We start from the raw sequence: 8,699 nt of genomic DNA on the forward strand, positions 1-8,699 counted from the left end.
GTGTCTGTTGTCTTGGGAATTGTCAAATTCCCATGGTAGAAACGTGTGCTGTATCTGACTGGTCACATCAAAGAGGTCTGAAATCCAGGTTTTAGCCTCCATCTTTTCTCAGGGCCTGAATCTCTTCACCAAACATTTATCTACTGCCTATTCTATGCCAGTCATTGTCGAGATTTTATGACAAACTAAACACTATCCCTGCTCTCAATAAGCTTACAGAATACAGAAAGACAAACGGAAATGCAGGGCCTGAACCTGACCTCTTCCAATAAGACTTTTTTAACTTAAACCATGTGTTAACATTAACGCCGATCCCTTATTCCACTGGCACTGGTTGTCAACTCCAAACTCCCTTTTGAGATCTTTTTTGAGGTATACTACACTCTCACTGCCTTCAAAAATTACTTTGAATTGAATATTCCAAGAACCTATTAATAAGAAACCCCTTTTAAGATTTTGGCTATAGAGGGCTCCTTCACGCCCAAAAGCTAAGTGAGCTTTTCCAGTAGAGTTGGGCTTAATCCTAAATCCTCAAAGCTATATTGTGATAGCACATGTCAGAAGTTAGCAGGAAAGAAGCCTTAAGCATCAACCTCCTAAGGCATCCGAATTCTGATAATTATACAAAAGAGGCTTTCAACATTTACCACGTAGCAGAATCACAGGAAAAAGTTTCAAAACTCCAGATCTCCAAGTTCCACTCTCAGACATTCCAGTTCAGCCTACCTGAAGATGACTTCAGGTGGTGGTGGTGGTGTGGTTTTAAAACTTTTTAGATCTCTGTAGGCCATTCTAGGGTACAGCCAGGTTTGAGAACTGCTCTATACAGAATTTGAGTAGGGTGAGATGCTTTCTTAGCCTCAATAATGCTTGATTGATGACTAAGAGTACTAAAGGCTCATCTTTCTTTACTCTGCTTCTTGAAACCCTGAGAACTCGATACTTCTGTCCCTTTTAGCAAAGTGATTTAATTTGTACATGGCAAGCTCCTCAACTCATTCACTCTCTCTTTCCATTCTTGTGTAAAACCCTTACCTAGTGATCCTCTCATAGTGCTTTATCATGCTTAATGCAGCCACACAATTTGCAGAGTGTTTAGTGCATATCGTTGATGTCCTATATTCGCATTTCACAAAAGGAAAATTCAAAGTTTTGCCAAGCGGCACTTTTCCTGCTCCCAATTTTTGCTGGTCCCAGAAGGATCAAATGAGGATTCCATGAATTGATGGTAATTTACAGAAAGGAAGACACATTTTCCTATTGGAGTATTTTATTTATAACTGTTACATATCTTTCATGTGGCAAACCCAGTGAGGTGTTAGTTACTCCTGCACAAAAATCAGTGTTGACCTGAGACCTCAGTATTCTCTATAAGAAACAAGATGCCAATTACCGTTAAAATAGTATACATAGGATGACTTTTGATTTCTAACGAAGTTCATCTCAAAAACTTATTTTAAATGCCTAAACTGATTGCTGTTATAAAGTGCAAATCCTTTGGTGACTTGCCTGGAGATCAACACATAAAAACTATCAGCTCATCCAAGTGGGTTGCAAGGCCTATTTGGAGTGAGTTAATATCCCTTGTACATGGCACAGAGTTCACGAAAGCATCAGTTTGTTCAATAGTTTTTTGGCATTCAGTTAGATGTTTGATTTGGAAGGGTTTACAAGTAAGAAAGCCTTAACTGAACATCTACTATGCTGTCGGCACAGTGCTAGAACCTTTGGGAGGTGCAAAAGATCGACCCTTTGGGAAGCAACGGTTGAAGAAGACAAAACACATATGAAATGAAAAGAGTAATGAGTTTCTAGTGGAATTCTGAAGAGAGGGAGGAGGTTAATGAGAACAGGAATTATGAGGAAAGGCTTCTTGAAGGAGATAGGAATTGAGGTAGGTCTAGAAGATTGTATAAGATTCAGGAAAATAGAGATAAAAAGAGTGCACCTTAGGCCAGAGGAACCCCGTGTTTGCAGAAGTAGTGGCAAGGATGTGTGGGGCCCACGGGAATGATCAAGCAGGCCTCCGTGTGACCCTGAGCTCGTTACATAACCACTCTGAGCCTGTCTGATCATGTGTTCGATGGAGACATTAAGAATAAGCTGGCCGGGCATGGTGGCTCACGCCTGTAATCCCAGCACTTTGGGAGGCTGAAGCGGGCAGATCACGAGGTCAGGAGTTTCACACCAGCATGACCAACATGGCGAAACTCCATCTCCACTAAAAATACAAAAATTAGCTGGGCGTGGTGGTGCGCGCCTGTAATCCCAGCTACTCAAGAGGCTGAGGCAAGAGAATCACTTGAACCCGGGAGGCAGAGGTTGCTGTGAGCTCAGATCACGCCACTACATTCCAGCCTGGGTGACAGAGCAAGAATCCATCTCAAAAAATAAAAAATAAAAATAAGCCAATCACAGTAACTCATCAGCTTGTTGTGAGGATTAAGTAAGAGCGGCTCTCGGAACAGTGTGTAGAACAGGGGCCAAGCACGTTGGCTTATGCCTGTAATTCCAGCACTTTGGGAGGCCAAGGCAGGCAGCTCATCCGAGGTCAGAAGTTCGAGATCAGCCTGGCCAACAGGGTGAAACCCCCATCTCTACTAAAAATACAAAAGAAATTAGCTGGGCATTGTGGTGCATGCCTGTAGTCCAAGCTAATTGGGAGGCTGAGGCAGGATAATCGCTTGTGCCCGAAAGTAGAGGTTGCAGTGAGCTGAGATTGCGCCACTGCACTCCAGCTTGGGAGACAGAGGAAGACTCTGTCTCAAAAAAAAAAAAAAAAAAGAATAGTGTGTAGAACAAAATGCATTCAATACAAAGTAGCATTGTTACTATACCTACTATCACTGTTACCATTATTATTTAGTCAAGATAAGTATCCACGAAAAAAGTGGAAATAGTCATTGACTATAGAATGTGGCTAGATGGTAGAATGTGGCTAGATGGTAGAATGTTGTAAATTTGAGAAGATGAAATAATAAGGAATAGTAATAATAAGTTTTTGAACAGGGTGGGGGCAGGTTAATGAAATAAAATAGTCAATGAGGATCAGCTCTGCAGGTATGTTTGGGCTGTATTATGGGACAGAAAGGGACATTCTGGCATTCTGTTACTGACCAAGTCATTGATGTAAAGTCACCCTTTCATGAAGGAATCACCAACTGCAGCCATCACGCACCCGGAAAGGGATCTGGGCAGAAATCCGTGACTTTTCTTACCTCACATGTTAAAAGTCATAAAAGTCCCTTCTGAGTTATTCTTAGAAAGAAAAATACATTCGCTAACAACATACTCATTAGGAACTGACAGTGCCTTCCCTGAACAGCCCTTTTAGCAAGGAAGTTACAGCATTATGACATACTGATATATCTATTTCTAGAGTTCTTGAGGGGTTTTTGTTTTGGATTTGGTTCGGTTTTGGTTTTTGAGGAGGGAAAGAGAGGAAGTGACTTGACAGTAAAATACACCTTCATGACAGAAATAGACCACGTGGTTTTAATGAGGGAGGAGCATAGTGGCTCTTCAGCTTAGCCGTAAATCAGGGCTTTGTGGGGCCCGGCCGGCTCTGACAACTGAAGCTCAGCCTTCCCACGTTGGGGAGAAGTCAGCTGCTAGTCTTCATATTAACTGCAGACTAAACTGCAGAGTACAGCTTGGCTTTCCAATCACACTCCACCCTACTTCCACCAGCAAACGCAGAAAAATAGAACTGACCCCCAGGGAGGCTGGGAAAGGCTCTGTATTACTTTCCGGCTTAATAATTCTCTCTACCCCCATCATCTCAATTCATCCAGCAGAAAGGCACTCAGATCAACGTCTCTTATCTCCAGGGGAAAGAGTCTCAGAAATTACAAAGTACCCTAAACCAATTTCCTATACTACTTTTGTGTAGAAAAAAAAAACTATCCTGGACAGAGGAATGCAGACTGGGTTCCTGCCCAGTTGTATCCAATGCAATATTCCTGACGGAAGCCACAGAGGCAGGACACACACACATACACCAAGAATCCTCACATTTTTCCTGTCTCATCTGACTGCCTAAAGTGTACACTTTTGTCGATCATTAGCATAAGAAGAATAAATGGCCTTTGTAGAAATGTTTTTAAAGGAGTCAAAAACCCAATATTTCAAATTTGCTGTTTTCTTAAAATCTTTGAAAGTTTTACTGTGGATGAAGGTCAAATGCATTTGCTAAATTATATATTTTTAAATTCTACTGGTTGAGTCATCTGTGAACTTGGGCATCCCTAATGGTAACTTTGCAGAGAGAATCTGCAGCTGACTCCTAATACATTAAGTGTTACTGGAGAAACAGAACATGATGAAAGAAAATGTACTCATCTTTTATGAGTCTGTGTTCTCAAATTCAATAAGACTTTCTTACTGTGGGATTAAAGACAAGATAAGGATAGACAGGAGTAGTTAGTACAGAAGATAGGGTCTTAAACTCCACTCTGCAGAAGTATTGCCTGAGGAACCCAATTCCTGGATCCCAGTCAGAGATTCTGAGGTGGAAAGGAACTGCATTTTCAATATAAGTCCCAAGTAATTTTGTTTTTGTTTTTTGGGTTTTTTTTTTTTTTTTTTGACACCAAGTCTCACTCTGTCGCCTAGGCTGGAGTACAGTGGCGCGATCTCAACTCACTTCAACCTCTGCCTCCTTGGTTCGAATGATTCTCCTGCCTCAGCCTCCTGTGTAGCTGGGATTACAGGCGTACACCACTACGCCCAGGGAGTTTGTTGGTTTTTTTGTATTTTTAGTAGAGACAGTTTTGTCATGTTGGCCAGACTGGTCTCAAACTCTTGACCTTAAGTGATCCGCCCGCCTCTGCCTTCCGAAGTGCTGGGATCACAGGCATGAGCCACTGTGCCAGGCCCATCCCACGTATTGCTGATGCAAATTGTCCTTGATCCACACTTTGAGAAATTCTGGTGGAGTTTAACCACTTTAGAAGCTGGTATTGAAAGGCAGGACCACCTCCCAGCACATGGCCTATATCGTGGCATTTCAGGGGATTCAGCGTAGCTGAGGCCTCATTATGACAAGGCACGTATTAGGAGTATTTGCTTGAGTGAGGGAAAAAGCCTCAAAAAAATCCATAATTTGTCAAGTGTTGGGTGTTACATGACATCATATTAGGTATCAGGGAATTAATACACATTCTTCACTCCTACCTGGCTCTTCAAAGGACAAACATTAATTTTCAACTAGAGCTATATAACCACCTGCCTTCCCGTAGGGCACATCAAAATCCCACAAATCTATTTCTGATCTCTTCTCAGAATAAAAGATTTTTTACCTAAGAAATTTCCATGCTGTAAAGATTTTAAATTTGTAGTTACCAACCCACATATTTCTAAGAATGTTACGAGATTTCAGTCATGAAGCAAAAGGTATAATAAGATCTCTTATAAATAACAACAACCTTGGAAACTTAAAAAAAAAATAGGCATCAATGAGAAAAATCTATCCTTGACCATGCCTCTTGCTACTGCTCCCTAACTCCAAAGCACACCCCAAGAAATTATTGGGGATGATACATTAAAATCAACAAGCCAACAGGTGCTATGAAAAAGAATCTGGAGTGTGAAGAGTAAGGTATGAATTTTAATGAGCTCATAAGCTTCCTTTAAACGTTCTTCCCGGAAGACACTTTTGTGCCGTCATGTTCAGAACAGGCTCACATCTGCGCTCTGCTTCATATGGGCTGTGTGACTTCGGGCAGGTGAGTTGGCCTCTCTGAACATCAGTTTCCAGATCTTTAAATGTGAAGCTAATAATGTCCTACAAGTATGGTTATTAAGAGTAAATAAGATAAAGAGGGTGGATGGTTAGTAAATCCCATATTTTGCCCACGATGGTGTGAACATTTAATTCAGAAAGAAAGAAAAGAAAAGAAAGAAAAGGGGATGAAGTAATTTAATAAACTTAAAGTCTTCTTTTTAAAGTAGTTCAGAAAATGTAATATATGAGATCACAGTGGTTAAGACACAGCTTTTAGTCAAAGAAACTCAGTTTTAAATCCTGATCCAGTCCCTTAGTAACCTTGTGGTTTTGGGCAAGTGATTTAAAATCTTTAAGCCTGGGCTTCTCATCTTAAAAATGTGACTAAGATAGATATACTGTTGAGAATTTCTAGGAGAAAGAGTATAAACTACTTAGTCTAAGGTCTGGGAGAAGATAAGCCCTTGCTCTGTGATAGTCCTTATTCATATCATTGTTTCACTATTATCATTATTAGTCATTAACAATAAGAGACAGATGGAGGTCCTTGAATGTTCCTCACCTTGCAAGCTTATTTTGGTGCAGGTCCCATAAGTTTGCAAAAGATCAAATTACATGACCTTGGCCTTCTGGCAGAACAACTTTATCAGTCTCAAAAGTAACCTCTAAACTCTTTTTCCAGATCACTGGAGGCTGCCCACATAATATTTGGCTTCTAGGTCTTGGAATGATTGTCATTTTGCAGAGAGCTCCTGCCAGCTGAATTGTAGACCGGGCATGCTAGTTACAAAGTCGGTGAATCTTCTAACCCTTTAAATAAGAAAGTGATTTAATCTTCACAGTTTAAATCACAGGGGAATGCCTATATCCCTAAGAATCCATTGAAATCTGATAAAATGTGGGCCTTGCATACTGTTAGAGAGATAAAAATGTATATAGATTCAACTCAATCATTCAGGCTAATAAAAGAAAGACTTATAAATGATATGCAAATTAGGTAACACATACGCAAATCATAAGCCAAGCTTTCTGTGAGTTAAACAATCAAGAATTGTCTCTACCAACGATTTCCAAAGAGAATTAGGAGGAAAGTATAACTGTCATCTGGTAACATGCAGGTAAAATATCCAGGTGTATGGGGAAGGGGGAGGGGAATAAAAGGATGTGGATGATTCTACCCTTTCAGCTCCCTGGAAAGTGTGTTTGAGGAGAGGAGTTGGGAGTTTCTGCTCCCAGCCAGACCGTGTTATTCCCAGCACATGTTGTCAAGAGTTAATGGCAGCTCCTTTCTCAGAATGACTCTAGCTTTCAGATGGTTCTGAACTCAACATTTATTTTAGATATTCTGAAGTGTTCACTAGTCCAGGAATCTCTAATTCCTTGGAAGATAGCCATATTTACAAAACCTGTTTTCTCTTTTCTTGGAAAGACCATTTTCCACCCATGCTTGGAGACTTTTTTTCATACATGCTTCCTGTGCCAGGCCCTATGGGAGGCACTCCACATGCAGTATTTTACTGAATGTCCAAGACTTAGGCACATGAGCCTTAAGAGACCTGCAGGAGTAGGGAGACGACAAATCTCTCTCTTGACTCCAAACCCATGTTCCTTCTCCAAACGTTAATGAAAAACTACAAGAGAATGATGCAGAGTTCCGCCCTCTACAGAGGCAGGCACGATCTAGTAGCGGAAATAGACCCATCTGACGCCAAATGAGATGGAGAAGATAAACACTGCCAATGAAATACCAGCGGTGGGGGGGGGGGGGGGTAGCAATTAAAGGAAGGAAAATTGCATCTACTTGGAGCCATCAGAAGAGATTTCATGGAGGAGGTGGTACGTGAACTGTGCTTAATGTATCTGTTGGAGGGGAGATGGGAGAGATTCCAGAGAATAGAGCAACAAGAGGTAAAAACATGCAGGGGAGTTCCAGAACCACAAATAGAAGACTTTGGCCAGAGCATGAGTTATGGACATTGGAAGGATAGGACTTTCTAGAGTAGTTACTAAACATATGTTATACTAGTTAATTCTGTTGGTGAATAAGAGATTTCTAAAAGCTCTTTATCAAGAGAAGCGGTGACAAGAACTGTGCCTGAGGAAGATTACCCTAGAGCTGTGAAAGGAAGGAGTGGATTGGGGGAGATGGTAGGCTGGAAGATTCATCAGGTGGCTTGTTAAGGGTCTGATGAGGATGGCAGAGAAGGTGGGAGAGATGGCTGGGTGGTGCGTGAGGGCCCCACCACCACTGTCTTCACTAATATTTCCAGCACATAGCACGTCACCCGATACTACATGAGTACCATTGTGGAATGGATGGAAACCAGGCAGGAAAAGAGTAAGCAGGTGAGTGAACCAAGGAAGGAGGAGGAATAGAGCGAGGGAAAGTATTAGAGACCATGCTAACTAGGACTTTGGGAACTTGGGTTAAATATTCTCAACTTGTAAATGTCAATCCAAAAAAAAAAGAGTGTATATAAAAACTAGTAAAATCTGAGTGGGATCTGCTGTCTAGTTCATTGTATTCTGTCAACGTCAATTTCCTCGTTCTGATAATGTGCTATGTATGTAAGATGCTAACATTGAGGGAAGTTGGATGCAGGGGACATGAGACTTCTCTGTACACTTTTGGCAGCTTCTTGTGAGTTCGTAATTAGTTCCAAACAAAAAGAAATGTTTTTTAAGTCAACATAAGTTGCAAAACACTTTCATTGCCTTGTTCTGTTAGACGGCTGTCCTTGTTCTTGTTTCCTCTCTTTGGCAGCTTCCCAGGCTAAGGCAGGACAGGATAACCTGACGGGTGAGATGGCCTCCATTAGGAATCTCAGACTCAGTGACATGCCCATGAATCTCTGATATTCTTCAAAAACATTGCCTTAATCTCTCAAAAGAGTTACTGTTTTTTTCTGGATGTATCAAAGTTTACAAGTTTTCCACTTCAAAACCTTTCTTATTCCATGACCCAATACATTAA

This window comes from Macaca nemestrina, chromosome 11 (genome assembly GCF_043159975.1).
Source record: "Macaca nemestrina isolate mMacNem1 chromosome 11, mMacNem.hap1, whole genome shotgun sequence".
NCBI classification, from domain to species: Eukaryota; Metazoa; Chordata; class Mammalia; order Primates; family Cercopithecidae; genus Macaca; species Macaca nemestrina.